This window comes from Carettochelys insculpta, chromosome 21 (genome assembly GCF_033958435.1).
Source record: "Carettochelys insculpta isolate YL-2023 chromosome 21, ASM3395843v1, whole genome shotgun sequence".
Lineage (NCBI taxonomy): Eukaryota > Metazoa > Chordata > Testudines > Carettochelyidae > Carettochelys > Carettochelys insculpta.
The window spans coordinates 21,136,342-21,164,038 of record NC_134157.1 but is presented as its reverse complement, the minus strand read 5'-3'; the positions used below and the strand labels follow the sequence as shown (position 1 = coordinate 21,164,038).

Sequence of the window (27,697 nt, the reverse complement as noted above, 5' to 3'; positions counted from 1 at the left end):
TGCATTAATTCCAAATTGCTTCTCAAGGGCTAACAATTTGCTTCCCCCCCGGCACAGAGGGGGAATTTCCAAGGCTGTTCTGCTGACCCCTCCATGCACCTCACTCCCCTGGGGCGCCCTGCATAAGGAGGAGGTGCTCAGCAGCCAGGAACGGGTCTATTGTGCCGAATGGAGAGGCCAATCTGGCTGCTTCCAGGCTAGGGATTAGGGAACATTTGTTATGACTGAGAGCCAAGTGGACAACTCTGTGGAATTAATTTACATTGTAAGGCAAGAGACGGATTTCATCCCACCGCAGCTGAGAATAAATCAAACATTATCCTCTTCGGCTCAGTAATTGTATGGGACATTAGAGTGACAGCAGGGATGAAGTCCGGATTTTCCGCTCCACAAACACAGCCCCTCTGCCATAGCGGCTACCAGAGAATCTGCTTTATCTGCAGTAGTATCACAATTCATGTCTTCGGCACGAGGCATCAGCTAACAGTCAGCCATGTAACGAACGTATAATTACATTTAACAGAGCCTGCCCTTGTTTTCAGGTGATCCTCACTTTTAACCAACGGGGAAATAATTACAGCCAGGGGGACTCCAATTCAAACCAGGCTCCACATTTTGATTTTACACAAACAAAGCTTCTCGAAACCCAAGTGACAGCGCCCCATTTTTATAATCTTCCAAATGCCCTGGGAACAGGTTTATTTGCTTAACAAAATATTCCCTGGGAAGGACTGTCAGTAGGTCCAGAGAGTGAAACATTATAAACAGTGGAGAAGCTCACCTGATGGATTTGCATTGTGGCAAGGTGAGAGAAATGGCCACAAGCAAAGTGCACAGCGTACCAAGAAGAAAGGGGAATTCAAAAAATGGGTTCTGTGACAATAATCTGAAATGTTATCAGCAACCCAGGGAAATCAACTGCTTTCTTGACAATCCTGGACTCTGAGACTGGCTCATGCCTTTGCCAGAAGGTGAGACTCTTAACATAGGTGTACAGAAATGCCACACCTCATTCTCATTCAACACCGGTGTCAAACCTGGAACTTCCCTACAACTGATATAAGTGAGAGATGAATGAGGCCTGTCCTTCTTCAACGTTTAAAACACAGGACAGTGCAAAGGAATAAGGAGCCCTGAACTGCCAGGAGCTACAGGGCCAGATTCTGATCACACTGACACCAGAAACTTCAGGACAAACTCCAGTGAAGTCGATGCAAAGCGCTGGTGTGAAGCTGCTGTGAAAGCAGAATCAACCCCACAGACTTAGGATATTGTATTGCATTGACAGCCTGCTCTGGAGGTGACAGTGGCAGGCCCTGGCACAGACTCAGCTCCTCAGTAGGTGTGGAAGTTGCCATAGGAGAAGGAGGAGGAAAGTTCTGCTATACATGAACATCACTTTGCTGCAGTTTGATTCCAGAGGCAGTGGCAGAACAAGGCGACTGAAGCAAGCAGGGCTCTTTCCTTCTGGATTGCCCGGGGGTGCGGGGCAGCAAGCTCCTTTTCCCTGCACCGCTCTGGGGCTAGCTCCAGATGCCAGATTGTGGCTGGCTGCTTCCGACCTTCTAAAAAAAATAACAAACTTGGGACCACAGCTGGAATACTACGAAAAATACACCGCTTGGTGGGGAGAAACTGACTCAAGGCAAACTGCGAGCGTGCGTCAAATGTTGATCACTGCAGTGGGATTGTGCGGGGCAGGCCGCTCCATCCCCACCGCCAGTTCCTGCCGCAGACAGCACATCCCCGGGATGTGCCTTCAATGCCAACACACCACACAGCCCATCAGTAACCTTTCCCTGCCTGCTCAGGTCTGTACGGACGTCGCCGGGAGCTCTCCAGCCTTAGCAATGTCTGTCTGGTGTAAAAGCTTCCCCTTCCCACCCCCTTTTACACTGACACTCCCCACAGTGCACAGGGACGCATGCAGCACAGAGAGTCCAGCAGTCGCCTAGTTCCTTCGCAGATGTTCCACTCCTCCAGACTCTGCCTCGACTCCTCTACCCTCTGGCTTTGCAGACTTTAAAAATCCACCCACCGCAACAGAAAGTCTCCCCAGCCTGACCCCAATACCCACCTCCTGGAGGTATATTCTCTGTCCCCCTTTCTCGGCCCCTCCCTTCCGCCGGCATCGCTGAACTGGCTGTGCAAAAGCCGCTCCAGCGTCAGGCCAGCTGCCAGTGCCGTCCGATTGGCTGTTCTGTAGCTGGGCAGGAGAGCTACAATCACCACAAACGTCAACATAAGGACGGTTACCGATGAGCATCGCTGTGCCGGCCGGGCCTGCTGTTCAGAACACAAGATACACTCACTAACGCACACCAGGGAAGGCAGCTCCCCATGGTCCAGGGGAAGCACTCAGGCGGCTGAGATATGGCTGAACTTTGAGCATGCTCTGCTGCGTTCGGTTTAGATTGTGGCACGCGTTTGGACAGCAGTGTCCAGGGTCCTCCTGCAGCTCTGCAAGTGAATGGGAACAGCAGGGATCAGGTGACCGTATCCTGGGGAAGGTTCTGAATCATCTGCCCCTGCTTGGCCAGCTCAGAGTTCACACTAAGACTCTCTCTGCTCAGGCTGGGAGGGCAGCAGGAGCAGGGGCAGCTATCTCAGCAGTTAGTGGTGGCAGAAAGGTGGCGGAGTGAGAGCTGCCTGGAGCTCACATTCGCTTCACGGAGAAGTGATGCAGCCAACAAAGAGACATGCTGGCCACACGCCCGGCCTCTGTAATTCGGCCCCTGTAATTCAGAGACAGCACTGGGCAAATTGCAGCTTCCCGGGGAAGTCTCAGAACGCCAGGGCAAACCAAGGCTGTTGCAGCCTAACCCGTGGGTTGAAGACTAGACCCTCCTTGTGGAGGTGCTGCCAGCCCTGGGACGATTACCCCAGAAAACTAGTTTAGAAACCCCATTTGCTGCTCCTCTTGCAGCTTAGCCAGGGAAACCATCCAGGGCCTCTCACCTCAGGGAGAAACCTGTCTGCTCTCCTAGCTGCAAGCGACTTTAATATCCCTGCCTTCAAGTCACCACCACATCCTCCAGAACCACCTGGGGGGCTGCCAGACTTGCCAGGCCCCTGGGCAAAGCGTGTGGGGAGGACTAGCTCCATGCTCCCTGAACGGGTAAGGCCACAGGCATAAGGGGCGGGACAGAGGAAACCAGTGCTGGCCACCGCTGCCCCTCAGCCAGCCCTCTGACCTGCCTGGGCACAGCCTGCGGTGCTCTGGCCACAACTTCAAGAACCTGGGGCTCTGGGCAGCAACACTCCCCCAGCGATCAGGAGCCCCAGGGCGGTTTCAATCACTGGTCCCAGGCAAACTGCTCCCTTGCCACCCTAGCACCCCGAGCAGGCCTGAGCCACACCACAGCTGTGTGTGGAGTCACAACACCCAGGGAAGGGATTCTGGTGACTAATTTATTTGCAATTAACCTCATGGGAACATTTCTATTCGCAACTGATTCTGCAGAACCCTTTTCTATTGCAAAAGCTGGGGGGGTGACTGCTCCCCCGGCCCACGCTCCTTTATGCTCACTTTGAGAGCTCCGGCCACATTAAAATAGACTGGAGAAGGGGGAGGATCTGGCAGCCTGTGCAATGAGGAGCCCGCCCAGAAGCTTCCAACTCTGAGGATTGCATGCAGCCAAGTTACTGGTCTCTGTGCCACCCCACACACTAGCAAAGGCTCGCAGCTGTAGGGGCAGCCAAACCCACCAGCAACGGACAAAATCGGAATCTGCTGCATTCAGAGAAGGTGCAGCACCTGTCCTGTTAGGAGTGCAAAGCCAGCCAGCAGCTGAGCGCTCTGCTGCGTCTCTGGTTCCGGAAGCCGGGCTGGGGAGCAGGGACAAACAGGCACACTCAGGGACTGTGCCCTGCAGGCTGGGAAGAGATGGATGTCACTGCCACTAGCCACTCCCACCCCGTCAGTTGTGCTTCTGAGGCTGCCAACCTCCAGCACGGCAGACCAGAAGGGCAGGCCTAAAACGGTGCAGGGGTATGGCCGTGGCAGACGCGTGCTGGAGCAGGAGAGGAGAGGAGAGGAGAGGAGGGAGGCTACACAGTTTGGTACAATGTCCCGATTTCCTTTTCCTCCTAGCCCCACACCGACCCCTTTCGACAGCCAGACAGCTGCTGTGGTCAGACCCCTCCGGTACTCATGGGGAACCAAGTGAGACGATGGACTGAATGAAGAGCCACCGCACGGCACGGGCCTGCGTGCCACTTATTGCTGTTTCCTCTCCCGCCTTTCCGAGATACAGACCATGTCTGCCGCAACCCGTAAACCCCACAGCGAGACCCAGGGCTGCCCTCAGCTGGGGTGAATCCCAGGCTCCAGTCACACCGGCTGCTCAGCCCTCCAAGGGCATCTCCCAGCAATGAATCCTTGGCACTCCTCTAGCTGGCAGATCTCTAAGAAGGGGCACAGCTCCCCCCGAGGCGGGACTTCCCCTTCCTGCCCACTCCTCAGGGTTCTGCTCCCACAACCACCAAGAAGTGGGGTTGTTCTTCTGGAAAAGGAAGGGAGCGATCTAGTGGTGTCAGCCATGCTCAGGAGACAGGACTCACCTTCCGCCCCCTGCTCGGACACTTAGCTTATCATGGGACCTTAGGCAAGCTGCATACGTCCTCAGTTTCCACTTCTGGAAAAGAGGGGAAATGGCCCTCACCTGCCTCACAGGGCAGATGGCAGCTTTAATTAACATGCACTGCGGGCTTTGAGACCTCAGGGTGCCAAGACACAAGTGAAGGACAAAGCACGCACATGGGACGAAAGCCAGTCACCCTTTAGTCTTGGCTGCTAACACATTCTACTAGGGCCCGTTCCTTCCTCCCAGAGGAAACAGCACCTCTCCCTGTCCGGGGACTCACGCGCCAGCTCAGCGGCCCAAGCAGCATGCTGGACAGAGGGCCTCCAGTCTATGCACTCTCATTGCTAACCAGACAGGAGACCCGCTGCTTCTCGCCATCTGCACGCCAGGCCCAGGATTCAGCAGCATTTGTGGGTCCGAACTCCAGCCTCCTTGCCAGGCATTCTGCAGCAGCCTCACCCTTTGCAAGCAGCCGTGGCACGCAGAGGCGGGTTTGGGGTCTTCCATCTGGGTTTCAGACCTCCCATAAGGGAGGGAACCAGAGTCAGCCTCCTTCCCAGGTCTGGATACATTTGAGGGGTCACCAAAAATAACAACCAAACAGCAATTCCAGCCAATAGCTCCGGGCTCAGCAGCAGCTCCAGAATCGCTGGTGGAGAGAGCTGAGTGCTGGTTTGAGCCTGCAAGCTCCCTGGAGTCAAGCTCCTGCAAGAGAGGCTCTCTGCAGAGCTGGATAATGCAACTAAACTGGCCCAAAGGGAGCTCACAGCGTCCCGCCGGCCTGGCTCTCAGAAGTTGCACTAAAGCCTGGCAGTGAGTAGGGGAAAGCCAGGGGCTCTGCTCGTCTTGTTCCCTCTGCTCCTTATCTCCTGCACGGCAGCACCATGCTGAGGGCAAGTTACACTTTTACTAACTCCTTATCATTTTGGCATGGCGCTAAAATCCAAGACCTGGACTTTGGAACGAGCCCAGCCTCCGCCAGGAGGGGAGAGGGCGGTGGAGACAGGCAGCGGCTGTTCCGACACGCCAGCCCTGGAACCGGTCCCTGGTGCGTGCTCTCGGACAGCCCGGGAGGCAGGACCAAGGATGCCCATGAGTCTGGAGCACATGCAGGAGCCAGAGACGCCGCGTATCTCACTTATCATTACAATGCCCCAAGACACAGCAGATGTCCAACAGCCGCCAGTGCCGGGTGCCCCAGAGGGAATGAACACAACATGGAATCACCCTTCCCAGGTTCTGGCAAACAGAAGCTACGGCTACCTTCCCTGCCCAGCCTGGCTAACAGCCACGGGGGGGACCGAGCCTCCAGGAAGTTGTCTAGCTCTGTTTTGCACCTCTGGCTTCCAGCTACAGGTTCCGACACACTCACAACTAACTTAACCCTTCATCTTCTACAGAGCACAACGAGGGGGTCGTTGAGCTCAAACATTAAGAACTAGAGTCTGTTTGCTTTGTCCCACGAATTACTGCCAGGCAGAGAGCTCTGAAGAAGCTGTGCTCACTAGACCCAGTGCTTAGATAGTACACTGATGCGCGTGATACGCAAGCTGTGCACAGACCTATTAGTCATAAAGTCCCTTGAGCCAGGATTTATCCCAGTATCCTATAGCCAAATCTTCACCTCACCTCCCAGTCCTGACGTGTGCAGATAGACCACCAGCTGCAGCCATTTCAGCAGAGTTAGATGCAACTGTAAAACACTTGGGCAGCTCTTACTGTTATTACTAATTAAACTGCACTCTTCCTTAGCGCTTGCGCCAAGCAAATTACTTGAAGACTGCAGGGGACTGGACTCGATGCCCTCCCGAGGTCCCTTCCAGTTCTAGTAGTCTGTGATTCTGTTAGTCAGCCACTAGTCTCCTTACTGCTTGAAAGTGCCCACTGACCCGGGAAGGAGACCATACCCTGCCAGACCCTCAGTGGGTCAAATATGAGCTTTGGCTAGCTGTTAGGAATAACCTTTCACCCCTGTTCACAGTTAAAAGGTTTTCATCACCGGTGTTCCCTCTAGGCTTTTTCCATCCATGTGCGGAATAAATGCTGTTACATGCAGAGGCATGTGCAGATGTAAACCACCAGCAGAAACACATGCTGCCGGCTGTGGGCACCGTGGGCGCTCTGCTAATCAGCTGGGCGTCACCTGAACCACTCCTGGGCTGCCCCCTGAGCTCACAGCTTGCAGGGAACATTGTTTGTCACATAGCTCATGATAACACAGTCTCATCTCTTCTGAGAACTATGGGACTTTTCTCATCTGAGCGGAGTTTGGTGTAGCCACTGTTTGCTGAAGTCAGCAGGGGCAGAAGGATGCTGGGACCAGCCTTTTCCCCTCCCCAGCTGGGAAGAGCCCTGCTGTGTTTATTTTTCTCCTAGTCATAAAAGCCAGAGTCCATTCACTCTGTACTGGCTGTGGGGTCTGGGCCTTATGACAACTCCACCCATTCCCAGAGGAAGCTCAATCACCTGACCTGAGTGGCTGAAGTGTGTTAGAAGGGGGAGGGGGTTACTCACGCCTGCTCCACCCCCTTCTGAGAGTTCAGACTAAACTGTTACCAAAGCCCTCGGAAAACACGATTTTGTTTAAAAAGTGCCACTGCCAATCCCGCGTTCGTTGGCCGAATCCCCACCGCTAGAGTTGCTGGTGCTGCGGGTTTTACTGAGGGCTCAGCGCTGTACCCGTCTCACTGTGGGACTGATCACAGGATGAGGGCCGTGTACATTGAGCAGCGGTTCTAAGGTTGGCGCCAGGGAAGCTTTTCCAGAGTGTTGGTGTGCTCAGGCAGGCACCGCCACTTAGGCCATGTCTACATTACCCAGAAGATCAACCCGCTCAGGGTCGATCCCTTGGGGTTCGATTTGCATGCCTGGGGGTGATACACGAAATCGACCTCTCATGGATCGGCTATTGCAAAGAGTAAGGGAAGTCGATGGGAGAAGCTCCCCCACTGATCTTCTTTAAGTGAGGACAGCCAGGGAAGTCGATTGCAGATGAGTCGATTCTGCAATCAACTTACCTGCCCGGCATAGACCAAGCCCTAGTGTCCAGAGCAGCAGAATGGGACTCGGGAAAGCTGAGTTCTATTCCCACCTCTGCCACTGATCTTCAGAGTGACCTGGAACCAGTCACTTTTGCTGTGTGTGCCTCAGTTTCTCCAGCTGTACGAATGAGAACAGTCATGCTGCCCCTTTCTATGAGCAGCACTTAGAGATTCCCCAATGACAAGACTCTATATATAAGCACTTAGTACTGTAGGGTCTCTTCAGATGCTTGTGCTGTTAGTGTTGGGCCCGTTTCTGACCATGAACGTGCACATGCCCATCCCACTGAAATCAGACCGAGCCCTGCTGCAGCAGGGATGGAGGGAGGATTTTCTGCCTGGGTGTTTGGTCTGAAAAAAGCAACACTGCAGTCCCAGGGAGAAGGAAAAGGGGATGGTGGTCTTACTTTGTAGCGGACAAGTCCAGATGAGAAGCATCCCTGACTCCGAAGGTGGGACTGGCTCAAAAACACAGCCCTGGAAACAACACTTGGGGGAAAACAAGCCCATTTCTATGGCTGCTGTCGCTCAGTGCAGCTGCCTGAAAGCAGACGTGTCCGTTCAGGCCCTGCCAGTGCTCACATCCACTTATCATCAGTTCAGCTCATCTAATTAACCTGGATTTCTTACCACAATCCATTCAAGGCAGCTATAAAGTAGGAAGCTGAGCTGTTTGATCACCTCACCTGGCAGTTTATAGCTTTGTGTCTCATAACCCTTGACAGATTCACCACCTGGCAGATAATAAACCAACAAGCCACATTTGGCCTGGCACAGCCCAGTGAAGGGGCAGAGGGGCAACTCTCCAGATCACTTTGGGTTGAGCTCCCAGCTGCCCAGCATGGAACTTCACTTCCAAAGTCACAGGGCTAGACACATGCCAGCAAATGGCAAGATGTCCTTGACTGTAAAACACTTGTTTATTTTTATCTCCCATTCAGTTTCAGATAAATACTTAATCCAGAGTTGAAGGGCACAGAAAACCACTCAGGCCTTGAAGATTAGAAAAAACAATAGCTAGTTAAAATAAAAGATTTTTTAAAAGATTTCACTGCCTGGCATTATTAAACATGCACCTGATTTGCAGAGATGTTGAGCAACCACACCTAGAACACAGCTGACCTCAGCTGCAGAGTTGTGGGTGCCCACCACTTCTGAAAACTGGGCTCCAAATCAGAGAACATTTAATCTGAAGCTACCCTTAACCTCTGACTGAGGCTGTTTACTCCCTGTGCTTGAAACTAGACCGGTCAGTTTCCCTTTGTGTTTCTGATAAGTTTCACTTTCGGTGAAACTGCACTAGCACAAAGCTCTGTGTTTGGTCTCCAGCAAACAGAGGCTTCCTTTGTGATTGCATTTGTTCCTCGCTCATTTACTTCATTTACATCCATTTTTTAAGTCTTTTTTTTTCACCTAAACCCATAGCCTGACCAGGCAAAGATGCACGGCCATGAATGGGGTGCTCCTTACCATTGCTTCAGTGACAATAGCTCAGGGTCAGCAACTTTTCAAAGAAGAGATTTGTTTTGGTTTTGGAGGGCCTCATACATGCAAAGCTCTGAGATGGTGCAGGGGTTTGGGGTACAGGAGGCGGTGAGGAAGGTGGGCTGTGGGAGGGAGTTTGGTGCAGGAGAGGCCTTCAGGCTGGGGCAGTGGCTTGGGGTGCAGAAGGCGGTAAGGGGAGTGGGAGGGAGTTTGGTGCAGGAAGGGGTTCTCACCTGGGGCATGGGGTTGGGGTGCAGAAGGGAGTGAGGGGTGTGGGCTGTGGGAAGGAGTTTGGTGTAGGAGGGGGCTCTGGGCTGTGGCAAGGTACTGGTATACAGGAGGCAGTGAGGGGACTGGGAGGGAGTTTTGGTGCAGGAAAGGGCTTTGGCCTGGGACAGGGAGTTGGGATGCGGAAGGGGATGCAAGATGCACGCTCCAGCCAGGAGACGCTCACCGCAGGTGGCTCCTGGCTGACAGCACAACAGGGCTCAAGCAGGCTGGTGTATGCAATGGCCCCATGACACTCATGGAAGCGGGTGGCTGCTGGCACATCTCTGTGCATCCTTGGAGAGAGGGGAGCAAGGATCTCCTTGCATTGCTCACACCCACAAGCATCTCCCCTGCAGCTCCCATTGGTCTGTTCCTGGGCAATGGGAGGTGGGAGGATGGTGCTGGGGGCAGAAACAGCAGGCAGAGCAGTCTCACTGATGCCAGGAGCACACAAACACATACCAGCAGCCACCTGCTTCCAGGAGCAGCATGGGACCATGCATTCAGGCAGCCTGCCTCAGCCCTGCAGCTCTGCAAGGGGGCAGCTCCACAGCTGCAGGTTGCCCAGCCCTGCACTAGCCACAAGAGTAAGCACAGCTGGAGTGAGTGAGCATTTGAAGGATCAATGTTGTCAGTGTTCAGTCTGAAACTTTAGAGTAGCCTTTCAGAATCATGTGATCTGAATAAGGCAAATACAAATAAGCTTATTACAGGTTAAACCTCTCTAGTACGGAACTCTCTTGGCTGGCAAACTCTGTAATCTGGCTTTCTAGTTTAGTTGGATGACCACTTATGGGCGTGGCCAAGTTTCCCATGATCCCATAAAGTTTGTTTTCGGCCACCTGTCCTGGCTCTCGGTGTTCTGTGCTGTTATTTTGCTGTAATTTACTCCTAAATGTCTTCTAAGAGCCCAGCAAGCAGTGAGAGTGTTGGTATTGTGCTAGACAATATTGACCTCTCATCATCTGGCGAATTCTCTCGTCCGGCACTGGTCAGGTCCTGAGGGTGCCAGATGAGAGAGGTTCAACATGTAGCCTCTAAACAGCATTTTATGTTGGTAAATCTTTCCTACTGAAAATATCTGCATATATACATATATATAACACAGGGTTTTCCGGGCAGCAGCTGAACTTAGAGATCGTTCCATGAAATTAAATGCATTTCTCCTTCCTTCCTTCCTTAAAAAAACAAACACAAAAAACTTTAAAAACCAAAGTAAATAAGTGAAAGGAGCTGTGTGACATAGCTGACACTTAAGATGGTTCCATTACAAAAGACAATCATTTGCTCCACTCATCAGTTACAAGATAAGGCAAGCTGAGCCTTTTCATCAGCCAAGAAAAGCAATCATTTATCCTCCGGGACATTTGTGCAGGGACTAGGTTGCTTATGTTCTCCTAGACCCACTTCTGCTCTTTTTCCCTGTGACGTTCGTAATGAGCCCATCTTCTAAAGGCAAATGAAAATGTGGGGTTTGATTGTTCGCATTTTACCCAGGCAGGCCTACATGCCACAAAACCTACCTCTCAGACACTGCCAATTTCTTCCAATTGCCTGTCTGCATCATAGCTAGACAGGTGGCTTGTGCCTTTTAGGGGTATAAGGGACACCCACCTTATCTGAGTGCCGAAGCTCTTCCCCTCCAATGGAAGGAGAAGCATCGGGTCTATGAAGTCTGGTGTTCTCAAGACAGTTTTCACAGCTATCCCGCAGACTCTCATAGCTCCATCCCTTGCTTTCCTGCCGTTAACAAACTCTTGTGATAGCCAGCGTGTCTGGTGCGTTTTCGTGCCTTATAATCTGAAGCGTGTGCGCTGAGCAGTTAAAAGGGGATTAAAAAGCACTTGGAAAAGTCGAAGCCAATCAAAGTGCTTGATTGGATGAACACTCCGAGCTTTTTAATCTGGATTCAGCTTCCAGGTCTACAGGCTGGAGTGCGACATGGCCAACAACAAGCTATCTCCTCTTCCTCCTCCTCTGTCCCCCCACCCCCACTCCCACCCCACTTCTGACACAGCTCGTTTTCTCCTGATAGTTCCACACATTACAGACACCAGCCCCAGAACGCCACCACACAGCCTGGTGCTGTTCTAAAACCTGCCAAGTGGAAACTGCACGGCTCTAACTTTTGAAGCCAGTCAGACGTCTCTGCAGTCATACATGTCAATGGTAACGGAAACCACATTTCAGCCATTGCACTGAAAAGGTCGTAAATCCTGATTACCAAGTCCCCGTGGAGCCCAGACACACACGCGGGCAAAGAAAACCTATTTTTATAAATCACCTTGCTGGTTTTTACCGACACCTCCATTTTTCTTCACTGACTTTCACTAACAGTCCATGCCTGATGGATGATTTTCCTGCTGATCAAGGGAGCCTGACAGGTGAGCACTGTGGAGTATTCAGAAGAGGACTGGGTTGTTCAGAACCCAGGCAATTACTTCGGAAAAATTATTTCTGTTTTTAAGGCTGAGTCCCACTGCTCCATGTCCCAATCGGAATGTACAATGGGAGATGTCACAGTGCTGGGACATGGGTGTCATTCAGCAGTCTACAGGCATGGTTGCTGCAACCTTCCTGCAAGTCCAGGGGCAGCCACTCTGAACACGGGAGCTCAAACATCATCAAAACTTGCAAAATGCGGAAGCTCCTGAAAGTCAAAATCCTGGCACAGCCGACAATGAAATTCTTGTACATGCCTGTGAGAGGGCTGGTGGCAAGAACACCGTCAGGCTTATATGCAGGCCTTATCCACAACCCGCACCTGTGACTACCTTCTGCAAGTAGGGCTAAGGAAGACACTTTGTGGACAGGAGGCTGTAAGATACTGAAAAAGCCAGGCTGCAGAGCCAGAAGCAAGGCACAGGTTGAGAAGGGTTCACAAGTGACGGTCACATTTCAATCACTGTTCTTCAAAGTCAGGGAGGATAGGAAAGCCCACCTCCAGTCCAGAGGGTGCAGCCCCTTTGGAATAGGCAGAGGTGGGAGAAGTACCCGAAAAAGTGACTTGACTAAAAGTACAGCTACTTTGGGGGAAATGCAATTAAGTAAAAGTCAAAGTATCCTTCTGGAAAATTACCTGAGTAAAAAGGAGACAAGTGATGCTTCTTAATTGTTCTCAGGTATCCAGGAGTATCGACAGATTTGCACAGGGTGGCTGCTTTTTACTCCTCGATACCTGAGTAAAGTTAAGATGGGATTCTTGTGTACTTTTACTTAAATACTTGGCTTTTACTTAATTACACTTTCCCCCAAAGGAGCTGTACTCTTACTTAACTAATATTTTTCAGGTACACTTTCCAACTCTGGAAATGAGGCAGAGAAATGCATTCAAAAGAGATGGAAAGGAAATCAGAGCTAGATGTTGTAGAAAAACAGTCCTCGAGAAGGATCTGAAAGCACGAGGGATGAGTTCTCTTCTAACTTCTAGGTAACAATGGGAGAAGGGCAGTGGGACATAGCAAACTGAGCAGAGAAAGAGAGGAAGTGCTGCATCCTTACCCCAGTTCTCTATCACCTGGGTCACATCATCAGTTGGTGCATCAGTTTCCTCTTGAGAGATGGGGGTCATGACCCTTCACATCACAGGCTTAGCCGGTGTTGCCGAAATATTTTAGAGTTCCGGGTGCCGGATCAGAGCTTGGTGTTGTATTCCAAGAGCTGAGAAGACTCACTTCCTCAGCATTACAATACAGGGTTTTTCCTGAACGTGAGTCATGGGTCAGGAGTTCAGCGTGTCGGTGAGAAGGACCTTGTAAGGGATGGGGCTGCTGGCCCAGCCCGCTCCAAGACACACACAAGCACACTGAAGCCCTTGGATGGGTTTTCCAACGTGTGTCTTGTGACCCACGCTTTCCCTGTACCCCTTCAGATACAATTGGATTTAAACAAAGGAACAAAAAAACCCAGAGCTGCATAAATTTCAGCTGCCAACGACCGAGCCAGTGAGCTGCAGACCCTCTTCTCTTCCGCATTCAGCTCTGGCTAGGTCATAATTGCCGCACAGTCTCTGCTTCACCAGCGGCGACTCCTGATTGCACTGTATTCCACATACATGGGCACGGATCCCATAGCAAATGGGACTGCTGTCCCACCGCCAGGTTTTCCAATTGCAGGAGGAGAAGGGGTTGCGGTGCTGCTGCTGGAGTGGCGGGAGAGCACAGCCCAAAGCTGTGAGTTCTGCTCTGGACCTACCCTGCAATGCCAAGGCCTGGGGCAAAGGCAGCTACCTGTGAGAAGGAGTCTCACGCCAACCCACCCTTTGTGAGTGACGCCACCTGAATCTCTGAGAGATCTGCCCATTACATGTATAATAATCCCATAAAAAGTCCCGTTACTCACAGCACCAACACCCAAAGTTATCAAAAGCAGAGCACTCAATCTACAGTCCTTTTCACCATTTTTGCTGCTTGCTTACTGTCCGTGCTCATCCAGAGATGTGAAACTCGACCAGAGAGGCTGTAACAATACTTTGCACCGTCACAGCCCCTGACAGCCAAAGATCTCAGACACTACGAATTACCTCTCCCAACGCCCCTCTCTGGGAGGGAATTATTCTTCCCTGTTTACATGTAAGTGAAAACAGGCCCAGAGAGAGGAAGAGACTTGACCAAAATCACCCAATGAGTCAGTGGCAGGGACAGATCCCAAAGTCCCAGGCTCAGCACCTGGCCAGCAGAAAAGTGACTGTTGTGTAACTAACTGGTTTAAATGGAACGAGTCAAAGTGACGCAAAGCCCTGCTGTAGGAGCATTAAACCAGTTTGAGGATTACCACAAGAGGTGCCTCTTGCAACAGTAATTAACCTAATTAAGCCAAAGCTATGACTTTGTCTTCACTGTAGACAAGGTGTGCTTTTACATGGAGATAGCGGTGTGCATGTAAAATCCTTGTGGGGACAAGACACACAGTGAAACATCACTGGGACAGATTTACACGGGAGTTAAAAACCAGTTTAAATGCACCTCTAGTCTGGGGTTGCACTGGTTTGATTTTACACTTGTGGGTACATCTTTGCTAATGTAGGCCACGCCTCAGACTCCAGTGCCAGCTCTGTGCCCCTTTACTTTCTATTCCTTTTCCTGAGGACTCCCTGGCTGTGGTGGGTTTGCAGGGGAAGGTTTAAAATCGCCCTGAGGAAAAAGAAACACACCACCTCATCCTTTGTCCTACTTTTGGAACATGTTCAAACCTTTTTTATTCCACCTGGGTTTTGACCCTGAAAACGAGGTTACCGCCAGGGTAAGCGTTTTACTGTATGAAATTCCTGACCCCCACAAAGGAGCGGGCCACAAACCGCATTCACTCCTGAGCCAGGACGTGAACTCCTTTCTCGGGAGAGAAGAGAGCCAGCACACAAATCTCCACTTGAATACCACAGGCTAAATTCTGCTCTGTTCCGCTGGAGGAAGCCCCAGCGAACCCTGTTGAAGGGTGCTCTGGATTTACACCAGCATAGCTGAAATCAGGAGCTGGCCTTCCACTTGTATTCTTTGCAGAGGGCCTTCAACGTGCAGTGTGCAGCTCTCCGGGGAGCCATCAGGTCAGATAAGACATGGGTCTGGGTGGCCAAAGGACTGCGGCCTCTTGCTAGGCCGGGGCAGTGTTCCTAGCAATGTGCCCAGAGAGGGGCTGAAATCCCGTGGGTCAGCAGTGAGCAGGGCGATTTACTCGGCAATGACCATGCCAAATCAGAATACATGCCACTGTGGGAGTGGCTGGCAGATGTGCAGGTTCAGGTATCTTTAACAATCACTCCCCACAGGTTGCCCCAAGGCACCAGGGAGGCCAGCAAGGGAGAGGCCCCACACCCATGCCCATCTGCACTGCTGCATCTGTGTTCCTTGCCCCTCACGCTATGCCACACCATCCAAATTCGCCTGCGCCCAGCAGGGATGGAATCCAGCACTGACAAGCCGGGTCGAAGTGGAGTGATGGCTTTCCCATGGGATCAATACCAAATGGGACACAGCTCCCCAGAGGCTGGGGTCTCTGTGATGCTGGGGTCCAGTCACACGCCAACCCATCCCTTCACATCACCTACGCCCACTTCGCCTGTTCGTCACACCCATTCCCTCTCTCCCAGCAGCCACCCTTCCCCACGAAGGCCCCCCGCCCCCGTCTCAGGGACTAAAGCAGCACGTGGGCTGAAGAAAGAAAAGGTCCCATCAGAAACACGCGGATCCCTCAAAGGAGGGGCGGCCTGCACACGCCTGAAGCTGCTTGGAAGCTGGGAGGTGGGGCAGTGCGAGGACTGAGGACAGATGGCAGAGAAAGTTGGTAGAGGACATCCCTGTCTGCTCTTACACTGCGGCTGAAGTAGCCAGCCTGGGGCAGGACACCCAGAGGGGATGCCAACAGGGAAGAGCCCTTGTTACGGACAGCTGCGGGGCGGGGAGGCCCGGTGGAGGGCTCAGGCTGGCTGGGGGCGAGACAATTCCCCCTGGGTGTCAGAGTGACTCACCTCTCTCCTGCAGGGTGATTAGCTCTGCGCTGAGCAGCAGGCGCGGGAGGGCAGGGCATTCCGCACCCTTCCAGCGGATGGGAAACGAAAGTGGCAGGGGAGGGCCCAGACACTGCGCCACAAACCCCACGAAGCAAAGTCCAGCCCACCCGCAGCTGTGTCCCAGCCCCTTTCGCCTGCCAGCACAAACAAGACCTCCAAGCTACCACCCCCACCAGCGCTGCCCCACCCTGCAGGAGATGCACGGCTGAAACCGGCCCAACCTACCTGCAGCTGGTGCCAGGAGTCAGAGCCAACGGCAGCTCTGGCCCGAGCGTGCCACGGGGGCTCCTCAGAGCCGTGGTAGTCGCCCCACGAGCGTGCACTGTCTAGTCCCGGCTGCGCGGGCCCTTCTGAATGGTGGCAGAGTGGGGCACACCTGAGCCACCTCACCTAAGCGACCAGCAATCCAAGGTTCCTCCCCGGGCAAGCAGGGCTCACAGAAGGTTGGGGGTTCATCGGGCTCAGCCAGACCAGCCAACACTGGGAGCGTAGTGCTGATGAGGGGGCCTGGCCTGCCATGCCTAGAAGTTTGGCGGCTCTCCCCAGCCACAGCTCAGGCCTTCTTCCCACACCCTGCCAATGAGCGTCCAGACCCCCCTTTCTGAGAGGGGAAAGCAGCCAGCACCCCCTCCATCCCAGCCTGGGACACTGCTGGGCTACAGCTACACATAATAGAGGTTTTACAGTGTGGGCCTCTGACGTTAGCCCTGGACGAGCTCTCAGGGCCCTGATGTGCTGTGCGCTTAGCCTGTGCGGGGTTAAGCTGGTGATATAGAAGGGCACATCTCTGTGACCAGCTATCAATCCCCTGAGTCATCCAGACCCGCATGGCACTGCCTCTGCGGTCATTGTGGCTACCTGACCTCATCCTCCAGCCTCACTCCATAGCTGGGAGCTTTAAAAACACACACACATAAATGCAAGGTCTCTCCAGGCACCTCCCGGGGGAGGATGACTCACTCCAGTCTCTTGCTGGAAGGCAGAGCTCATGCCGCTGCTCTCAGGACTCTGTCGGTTAGGAAATCATCGCCTCCGCAGTGGGAATTACATGAAAGGCCCTTGTCTGTTCATGAGTAACTTTGTGCTTCCAGTGACTGAGTCACTCCACGCCCGCCTCCCATCTCGTTTGCATAGCACAAAGAGGACCAATTAATCCGGCAGGCGGGAGGCAGTTGGAGAGGGTGCAGCAGGCACAGGACTGCGCCACTGCAACCAGCTCTTGAGCACAGGGTTCAGATTTCTTAGCATCGTTCAGCAGCTGAGAAATTCGCCAGGTGACAATTCGTGGAGATCTGAGCTGCTGATGCCTTGGGAGAGGACAAGGAAGTGGAAATCAATCCAGCCCCAGGGCAATGCATTCGATGCCCCGCTCCTGTCTCACCCACATGATTCTGCAACAAAACCAGAAGCACTTGCAGGCACCGTGCAGCATGTATAGTATTTCCAAGGCACTGCCAAGTGACTTCTCTTGGAAGGGCACCATGCCACCATGGGCAGGCCACGTTTTACAAATGAGGGGAGGTTCCCAACAAACTTAGAGCCTGTGAAAAGTGGCTAGCCCCAGCCCCCAGGACAGCGAAACCTTCTGCTTCTGCCCAGAACCAATACAAGACAGGCAATAGAGCAAGCTTGCCTGGCACCACACTGCCGGTCAGATGGGGTTAGATCATCTGGGCCAGTGTCCCTGGCCTCCCTGACTGCTGGCTGGGGTACTAACTGATGCCTCCTGTGATGGCTTTTACACTGCAAACAGTCACACATATTGGCCATGGAGCATCCCAGGCACATGGGATCTGCTGTCGCTGGGGTGGTGCTGCCCCCTGTTACCAGTCCTGAGCGATGTGGACCACATCCTGCTAAGCACACATGGCCCCGCTGATGTTTAATTAACACTACGCTTCAGCAAAGTGATTGGGAAAGACGATTCTTTGCCCTCCCCACCTGGTTTTGTGCCACTAATGAACAACGCTCTTATCGAAAGAAAAAAAGAACCTCACGGAAACTCGCAGAGTGGCCCCAGCTCCGAGCATCGGCGAAGGACTTTACGTTAGGATCCTGCTTGCAGTGAGCATGCTCAGAAAGTTCAGGGTGCTGGCAGCGATGGGGAAAAGGCTGGGAGTTAAAGCAGGTGCCGGATCACATTGTTCAGACCATGCCAAATAAAAAGAGGTGGCGGTGCGCAGGCTGATACCTGCCTCGCCCGGAGTTTACAGGGGTTGCATCCCACAGCTGTGCTGAAAGTCAGTGGTTTGTTCCATGGAAGGCTGGACAAATATTTGCTCCTGTTCTAACCCTGCTGGTTCTCACTCACTCGTCCACTCCCATCCCTGTTTCACTCTGGGTAGTAAACAAACTCCAAAACCCAATGAAACCACTGGGTTTTGCATGAAATCCCCATGACACCACAGTCTATGGCTGGACATGCACTGTTCACAAGCAATCCTGCCCTGGCTTAGAGTGAAAGTCCAGGTTTGTCTTCACTATGTGGTATCGATATTCTGGGGTTTGATCTCACATGCCTAGTGGGGGTGCACAAAATGGAACAGTGGAGTCTACGGTCAACCCCTGTACTCCTCAAAATCACCAGGACTAAGGGAGGTTGACAGGAGAGTTTCTTCTGTTGACCTCCCTCAGTGAGGACAGCCAGGTAAGTTGATTGTAGACAAGTTGATTCCAGCTGTACAATTGCCTTAGCTAGAATTGTGTCTCTACAATTGACTTTAATGTGTCGTGTCGACCTGGCCTCAAAGGTGGTGAATTTCAGCTGCTTTTGGGTATTGACTCAAAATGTTGGCAGTGCTCCACAGAGGCCGTGGAAACCCCACAGCCCTTGCGACCAACTCCCAGACACAAGAGGCAAATTACTTCAGTCTCAAATACCAGTGTCAAGACCAAAGAAAGCAACAAGAAAAAAGAGAGAGCTTGAGGGTCCAAGCTGCAATGGACATGGGAGCCAAGACTTTTGAGGTCTATTTTGAGCTCTAGTATTGACTTTTCTGTGATCTTGCTCAATCACTAACCCTTTGTCTTGCTCAGTTTTCCCTGCGGGTGAAATGGGTCTAATTTCACAGGACTATCTTGTAGGCGGCTGCTGAGGACGACTGAAAGTTTGCCAAGTACTCTGCCGCCTCTGTGCAAGAGGCACGTTAGCTAGCTGGATGGCAGCGGGTCGAACAACTGCCGGCCTATCTTTAACATCACATCTCACTTACACCTTGAAAGAAAGGCGAAAAAAACTTTAATGCCTTTGATTGTGGAGTTGTGCAAGCAGCTTCATCACAGCACTCATTCCATGGAGCTGTGGTGTGGAGCCTGCAAGCCGTTTTCGCTGTGCTCCAGAAGGTCCCCGCGGTAATTTAATAAGCATCTTGGAGGATTGAAACGTGTGCCACAAGCAGCGTTTCTGACTCCCTGGGTCTTTTATCTAAGGCAGAGTTTTTATTCTCTCCTCACTCCATGACAGTTTCAAGATTTTGGGCATCATAACTCCAGCCCAGCCTGTCAAGCTCAACATCACCAGAGACTCTGTCCGTGAGAAGGGAGAACGAGATAAAAATAGCTATTAGCTCTGCTTTTAGAATGTTAAACAAACACAATGGTCGCACTCCACTGAAGTGTGCCCTCCCTCTCCAAGCTGCTTTCTACTGCTTCAGCACCCGCGGGTTCAGAGGAGTCTGAGTTAGCCCTGACTGAGGGCCAAATCCTGCAAACACAGAAGCCCACTAGTGGCTTTACTACTCTGAGTAACTCCATTATTCCCAGGAAACTATAGACAGGCCTAAGAGTTTCGAGACTGTGCCCTTATAGTTCACTCAAGGGGAGGAGGATTGCACCCCTTAATTCACAGCCATTTTCCTGTCAACGAGTGACTTTCCAGATTTGCAACACGATGGACAGATTTAAATGAGATCCGGGCAAACTTTCTTGGGGAACATCCCAGCTTGGGAAATGTTTGAAACAGCAGGGTTTCAGTTAATAAAAAGGAAGGCATGCCAAGGCTGCGAGGACAAATATGTGACCTAGCTGGGTGTGTCTTGCCTAACAAGCAAGCCAAGAACATTGCTCTCTCTAGTCCCTTGTGGCTCAGCTCCACCTGCCTGATTCCAGCTCGGATTCGATTTGAAATTTACATGGGTGCCAATTCTCCCAGCACCTGATTCAAAGTCTCCACAGTTTCAACAAGCTGCCAGCTTACAAGGATCAGAGGGTGGAGCACTGCAAGCACCTGTCACAGTCTACAGCCAGAACTCCGCAGGGTGCAGTGTTAAAAGAATACACACACTTCAGGAATGGCCCGATTACTACAAACGTACTCATGTAAACTGGAGTGTCTGGGCCCATTACAGCAGAAGGCTGTAAGTGCTCTCCCCTCCAAACACACATTGGAAAATGTTACAGCACCTTACAGCAACAGTGCATTGCACAGCAGAAATGCCACTGCAAGCTGTACTGCCTCCTAAATTAGTCAGCTAAAACTTTTTTTCCGGATAAAAATGCAAATTCAAGGACACCATAACGTTTTACAAATTCAAACCAAAATGTTTCACTGCATCACTTTCAGAGCAGCTTTTCAGTCTGAGAGTCCTTTTCATTCCAAAATTGCCTTTAGTTTTTATTGTTCACAATTTCAAGCACGTTTTAAAATGGTCAAAAGAGAAACAAAACACTTTGTTCAATCTCAAATGATGTTTTCCTGACTCTGCCAGTCACTAAAGAATTTTGTTTTATGGCTCAACCCGAATTGTTTCTTTTGATTTGAAGCCTGCTAGTCATCCAGCTCGCCTTGCAGGGAAATTTTTAAAGGGATCAAGAGAACTAAATGTAAATAAACTTTTAAAGGAAGGTAAAACCTCGGACAATGTACAGAAGGTCTACTGAGACTGAAGGACAACAACTGGGCTACTCCTGGAGTCACCTACAAGTTTTGTCTCAAGACAGAGTGCAGTAGAGGAGACTTGTAGATGACCTATGCTCCACTCCGAGTACAAGGGTGTAAGTCAAGAAAACCATGGCCCTATCCATCTAGCTACTGTCCCTTTAAAGAACTCCACAAGATGTTTATTTTGTCACACATTAGAAATCTTTGAGTATGATTGTCAACCAGAAAGTACTTGCCTTAAACAAATGAAACACTGACAATGGTTTGGGAAGACTGTTACTTACTGTCCACGAGGAACAGCAGCATCATCTAAACTTGCTGCTCAGACCTCTCTTCACCAAAGGACGAGGTCTGTGCTTTCATCAGAGGGAAATGGTAAAATCCTGCACAACTCAAGTGTTAGGAGAAAGCTATACGCTTACAGCAGAACTGAAAGCAGAGCCCCATAATTATACTGAGAGAGAGATTAAATAGACAATGATCATTCCACAACTGTAGAGTAATGATCATCGTTTGTGCGGATCTGCGATTGCCAAACACGCTTTGAACCAGAAGAAATGTAAAACCAGTCCAACAAAGGACAGCAGACTGGTTTTTATATTCCCCTCCTATCCAGTGCTATCCATTTCTACCCCACCCAGTCGTTGAAAACCTCCTGACTAAATCTGAATTAAGAGATCAACAGAACCACTTCTGACACGTTTTTCTAGACCCACACACAGAAGTAATCTCAATGCCCCATCAGAATCCAAATGCGTTTGTCGGGATGCCACGCCAGGGCTGCACAAGAATGCTAACAGCAACAATCCAATTAGGAAAGTAGCGGTTGGGTGAGTTTCCAGGAAATGAGCAGATTCAATTGGCCAGCAGCAGCAAACCAATTGCTAGCAGTGGATTTGTACAGCTCCTTGTGAAACAAATCAATTAGATCACCAGCACTGACTGCTAGCGAGACCTGGGGCGGCTCCAGCACCCTGCCCAGGAGGTGCATTTCTCCGCAGGCCCTCAAGGCCAGAGTACAGGCTCCCCCTGCTTCAGGTGAGCCTATAAGACAAGGCTGACAGCCTTGTCTTTGAGATGTATATTAATGGCCTGGCTGACACCAGACAGAAATGCTGTAGTAAATGATGCTTTAGCTCTTGCATAGCATGAATGATGCTGCCTTGTGTATTTTATAGATATTGGTAGTACGGGCTAGTTTCAGAGCCTGGAATACGGTCTTTGCTGCAGGTCCAGGCTCCCTGTTGTGATGGGAAGTTATGAACTCTGAGGCTGACCTGCTGACACATGCACTAGTTTGCCTTTGGAGGGGTTGCTCCCAGCGGCAGGGCTGGTCCTCATGGATTAGGTGCTTCTGGTGCCCCAGAATGCACCAGTACAAACTCTACGGCACATCATGCATATACGCTAACATAACCCACACACCTATTGGGTGTGGTTCACTGTCCCTTGTAGTGGCACCTAGACCATTTACAGGGAGACAGAACGAGGCTTCATTTACACTGGGCATGTAAGTGGATTGCAAATACCGACTTCTAGATATGGTGATTGTGTAGCTAGAACCAACGTATCTGCAACTGACTTACCTGGCATGCAGGGAGGTCCCTTACCTCTTGCAATACTGAGAGGTACAGGGGTCAACTGCCAGCCCCAGATAGTCTGATTTTGTGTGTCTCTACAGGCATGATGTAAACACGTCCTGAGTCTCCTCTACAGCCTTAGCTGAGAGCCAGGTGGCTTTTACCTCAAACGGTAGAGGCTCCTGCACCAGGCTGCAGAGGTCCCAGGTTCAAGTTTGCCCAGGGGCAGTTCTGCTAACTAACAGTTCTGCTCAGAATGGCTCTGGCTTTGCTACAGCATTGGAAGAACATGGAAGGGCCAACCTACCACTGTCGCAGTGCCTCTCAACAGCTTCCTCACGGAGTATAAGAGATTTTTTACACAACATTCATCTGATTCTCACTTGAGATGCGGCCACCCAGCTTCTAGCTGAGCAGGCCAGGGTGGGATTTTGGTTTGGCAGACAGCCACAGGAGATGCTGCAGAGTGACACAAAGAGCCCCCTTCTACCAGGAGTCTGTCATGGCCACACACAGACTCTGGCAGCCTGGACAGCACCAGGCTAACGCTCCAAACACAGCCTCAGTCTGTGCACAATGCCAACCCTGGCATGCCGCTGCCACTTTAAACACCTCAGGAAGTCCTGCTGATGGACGAATCCATTAAAAACACACTCTTCGCAGGCTTGCAGGACTTTCCATTAAACACAGAGGTGCTGGCTCCTTCTCGTGCTCACCACCTCACCCTGAGATACCAGGACAACATTAGCAAAGCCTTCCACATTCTACACTCTCACCATCTGGAGAAGAGGGGGAAAGGTCCTCCTTACAAAGGATGTTCCTGCCCCTGCAGCAGCAAAGAGGAGAATTCAAAGAGAAGAATCCGTTCGAGGCAGATCGTCAAGCTGCCTCATCAGGTCCTACTTCATACGTGAGCGGGTCGGAAAAGGAGGATTGCTCTTCAGTTTTGCTACATTTTCATAACTTAACTCCTTCCTTCTGGAGATCAGAACTGATTCAAGCTCGAGAAAGAAAAATCTCCTTCAATCAGAGATGGCAACTTTCGGGGAACGCCCAGGGTCTGTAGCTTCCACCCTGGAGGCAGAGAACTGACGCACAAGCTGAGCTTGCGGCAGGAGTGACAGACCGGTGGTCTGGAGTGCTGTGTGGTCTTTCTCTGCAGTCACTACCTTTTAAGCCTTGTTTTGCTGTTGACATGCAACCAAGGGCCTTGCACAGTCAGAGCTGTCCCATCCACAGGACACACTGGGGTGGCCACCCCAAGCCTCACGTTTCTTGGGGTCCCCGCAGTGACTGTCCCAACCATCCTAGGGGTGGTTACCTGGGGCTGAGAATTAGGCGGTGGAGGCAGCGGGGCATGTCTCCCCTCCTCACACCACCTGTGGCGCTGTGCCACGCCACCCTCCCAGCCCACTGCCCCTCCCGCCACCCATGTGGTGAGTGATGGGGGGAGCGGAGGCGACTTTGCTGCCTTCGCCAACTGACCCTCATCCCCTGGTACCTCCCATGCCTCATTGGCTGAAGGGAGGAGGTAAGGGACATAGTGGGGTGGGTCAGAGCCAACAGCACAGGAGAAAGGTTGCCTTGGGCCCAGTGCCTGGGGCATTGGGGGGTTGCCCCCCCCCTGGAGAGCCCTGTGCACAGTATTAGAACATCGTTCTCAGTCCAATGACATTACCGCTGAGCTCCATGGAACGTCCTGAGGGCCGTTCTAATCAACCAGAGCGGACCCAGACCCCAGTGCATTGATCCTGGGGTTTCTGTTCAGCACAGGGCACACAGGGTCAGGACTGCTGGCGGCCAACAAGTGGGATGTGGGAACTCAGCCAGTTCAGTGCAGTCCCTAAAAAACACAATAATGTCCACTGGATTTACATCTAAGTGCCTCCCGTCAACTGTGGCTCTAGTCATCTCGAGGGAACTCACCAGCTGATGTGTAGCAAAAGCAATGGCCATAAGGTAGTTAGCACAGACAACTCTTCATAAGCCTTTAGTTTTCCCTCTCTGCCATTGACGTTCATGTGTGCAGAGTCAACCGACTTGGGTGAACCCTGCCGCCTGGCTTTACCATCACTTTTGCCACATCCCATGTCAGCCACAACCTCCCTCACACCCTCTCCCTCCCGACAGCAGCAAAATCTCAATCTCGCAAGAGCGGATTCATTTCTGGAAGGCACTGGCAGACCAGCAGATCACAACTGACGCATAAGTCTCAGCATTCTGACTTGCAGCAGAGTGGCCCTCTTGAAAGGGCTCAACTTCCTCCTGACCTGCAAAACCATCAAAGAAATTCTAGGCAGGACTTCCGGTTCCCCACAGGGAAGCTGGCGCACAGAAGTTGGAAGTGCAAAGACAAAGGTGGAAAAAGTACCCCAAAAGTAAAAGTACAGCTGCCCGGGGCGGGGAGGGAAGTACTTCAGTACAAGTCACTGGTGTCCCTCTAGAAAACAACTTGAGTAAAAGTGCACACGTGCACAGACAAGCATACACACCTCATATCTTGATTGTACTCAAGCATCCAGAAGTGAAAGCAGCTGCACTTTTACTCAAGTAAATTTTTGCGTACTTTTTCCACCTCCGTGCAAAGTTAACGACATGGGAGTTAGGAGTCAGATGATCTGGTTACAGTCTTAGCCTTGCTACCATGTGCAAAAGCAAGCCACTTCAGTTCTTTGTGCCTCAGTTTCTTCATCAGTAAAATATACCCCTTCCACTCCAAGAGGCCATGAGGCTAAATTAATCAATGTTTGTAAAGGGCGCTTAGCACCCTCTATTGCACGCTCTCAAGAAGCGCAGGATATTTATTATTGCAAATACAGCAGCACCAAAGGGAAATGACTTTCACAAAGCAATTTTGGACCCACAGAAGCTGTGACCATCAATACCAGCTCCCATTGTATTATCTATATAGCAGGAGGCATACTGCACAGAATACATTCCAAAATGCAACAGTAAACCAGCCAGAATAAATACAGCCCGTGAGAACGCAGCAACCACTAATCACACAGTTAAACACCAGGGGCCAGCTGTTAGCAAACTCTTCCCATTTGCCAGTCACACCTTGTCAAGACTGACCGGATCTCTCACACTAACTGACAGTACTCACATGGTTTGATTCTTTCCTGCTTATGAACACTGGGCTTTTTTTTTCCCCCAATCAATATTAAGAACAAGCCACTCTGTCAATGGGAAACTTTCCTGAGACACGAGACCTGGGAACACACTCTCAATGCCTCCCAGGAGAATGTCAGATATAGAGGGATCTCTGGCCCAGCTTCTCAAAGTTTCTGAAGTGCCCAACTCCCTTTGATTGCAAAAGAGAACGGGCAGATCTGGGCTATTTCCCCTCTCTGCACGCAGGGAGAGAAGGGACCTCAGCATCTCAATGAAGGCAGCCTCTGAACAACGCTCAACTCTACAATCCGAGCAGCTGTCGCTGGGTTTCAGGCTGTCCTAATGGAGAGCTCCGATACGTCAGGCAGATACTTCCTGGGGTACTAGAGATGTCTTACTCTGCAAGGAGACAGTCAAATCTGCTGACTGATCTCTGGCTAAGATCCAGTTTAGTGCAGCACCTTGTAGTAAGGCTGGGAAGAGGCTTCCCCTTGGTTCAGGTGACAGAGGTGACTGGATACATTCATTGCTCAGGACCACCGCAGTCCCGGTCTCGCTCCAGCTACAGCAAAAAGCAGGGCACAGTCAGAGTCCAATCTGATCTGTGCTGGTGAGCCCAGACCAAATGGCCAACTAGCTGTTTTATGGGTCCCATGGGAGGCTGCCCAGAAACAGGGCCTCCCTGGCACAGAAGACAGTGCATGGTCTGTTTTCTAGGGATCCAGATGTGCAGGCTGAGCCAGGGGAAGGAATGGGTATGCTGAGGTTGTTTAATACCCTGACTATGGAGGCCACCTACCAAATATATTAGGGGTACACATTAGGGCAGCTCTGAAGCTTATCTAATTCAATGTGGGTCTGCCACAGCAGCCTGCCACAAACCCATCTTGCACCTCCCTCTCAGTCCCTGAGCCAGGAATCAGTCCTGCAGCCGTACAGCTGGTCTCAGGGCAGGGACAGCCAGATGGCTGCATCTACTCCAGTGGCTGGCACCAGGCACCATCAATGAGTTCCTCTCAGGAACCCTTCTCATTGAGACCTGGAATGGATTGTTCATCACGGAGCACTTCGCAGGATGCATTTGAGACTTCTGGACCTGGGCTAGTTGATTGCTCCCTGACATCTACATAGCAAAGCCAGCAGTTAGTTCCTGCAGCCCATCACCAGGAATCTAATTTCAACTTAATTTCACACTCATAATGGATTTTTCAAAAATATTCAAGAGCATATTTACTTTCCAACGTCTTCTTTCCTTTCACATTTGAAAAGAAAAAAAAATTTCTATCTAATCCCCGAAGTCATCCTACAGCCTGAATAATTTCAGGTTTTTAATCAATAGCTGTCAGACTTGTCAAATTACTTTAGGGAGCACAAAGCAATTTTTAAACATTCATAACCCCTAGTAGAGTAGTTAAGTGCACTGAATTTTAAAAGAAATAAGAACTGAGTAACACTGATCAAACAGGATTATATTCTGGCAAATTATAAATTAGCTTTTTATGAATCACATCATAGCTACTTATCCTGTGGCAGGTGCCCAGTGCCTGTAAGAAAGGAAGTCATCCACTCATTGAATGGAACCATTTCTTCTTCAGCTAGGGTTCGGGACACCACATTCTTCTGTCATCCCTTAAGAAACATCTTCATTTCCTAACTGGCTATTGCAGGGTTCTCTAGAGTTACCATCACTGAGGGATCTAAGCTACTCCCAGGGAAGTGGGGTTGTACAGCTAGAGAATGGGGATCACTGGTTCCCCAGTTGCAGGAGGTTTTACTCAGCTGCTGTGTATATTGTATCGTTACCTCCAATATCTTGTCAATCAGGCAGTGGTGGGAAAACCTGCCACAGCTCCTAGATGATTTAGTTAATTTCATGCTGGTACAGTCTAAAACTGCTTCCTGAAAGTGGTTCTGGCCTCTCTGTACCATCAGTCCCCTCAGACCCACTGTTCTCCTGAACCCAGGGCTCCAGTGTCCTGGCGTGGATGGTGCTACAGGCAGCCTCCTCTCCGTTACATCTTGTACCCCGCACCCACACTAACCCTGTGTGACTGGACATGCAGTCTGCATCCACCGCAGGATGGAGCCTGCTTGGGACCTCTTTCCCAGCTGCAGTAAGCATGGCGCTCTCCTGAGCATTCAGGTTGGGAACAACCCACTGTAACGGCAGCCCCAAAACTGCGCAGTTAACGGTTGCAGTTTAAAACAACTGTGCAGCTAAGCAGGCGGGACCGAAC

The 27,697-nt window shown here is 51.2% G+C and overlaps 1 protein-coding gene across 10 annotated transcripts in view; it reads right to left on the bottom strand.

Moving 5' to 3' along the window:
* Positions 1-27,697, bottom strand: part of DAB2IP (DAB2 interacting protein) — a 421,910-nt gene that overhangs the window by 75,777 nt on the left and 318,436 nt on the right. Inside the window, exon 1 of one of the 10 annotated variants that reach the window (XM_075015750.1) lies at positions 12,884-12,998. The exons of the other annotated variants lie outside the window; for them this stretch is intronic. The gene's annotated coding sequence lies outside the window, so the exon portion shown is untranslated. Of the gene's footprint in view, positions 1-12,883; positions 12,999-27,697 lie in introns of those variants that run through there. 10 annotated transcript variants of the gene reach the window in all.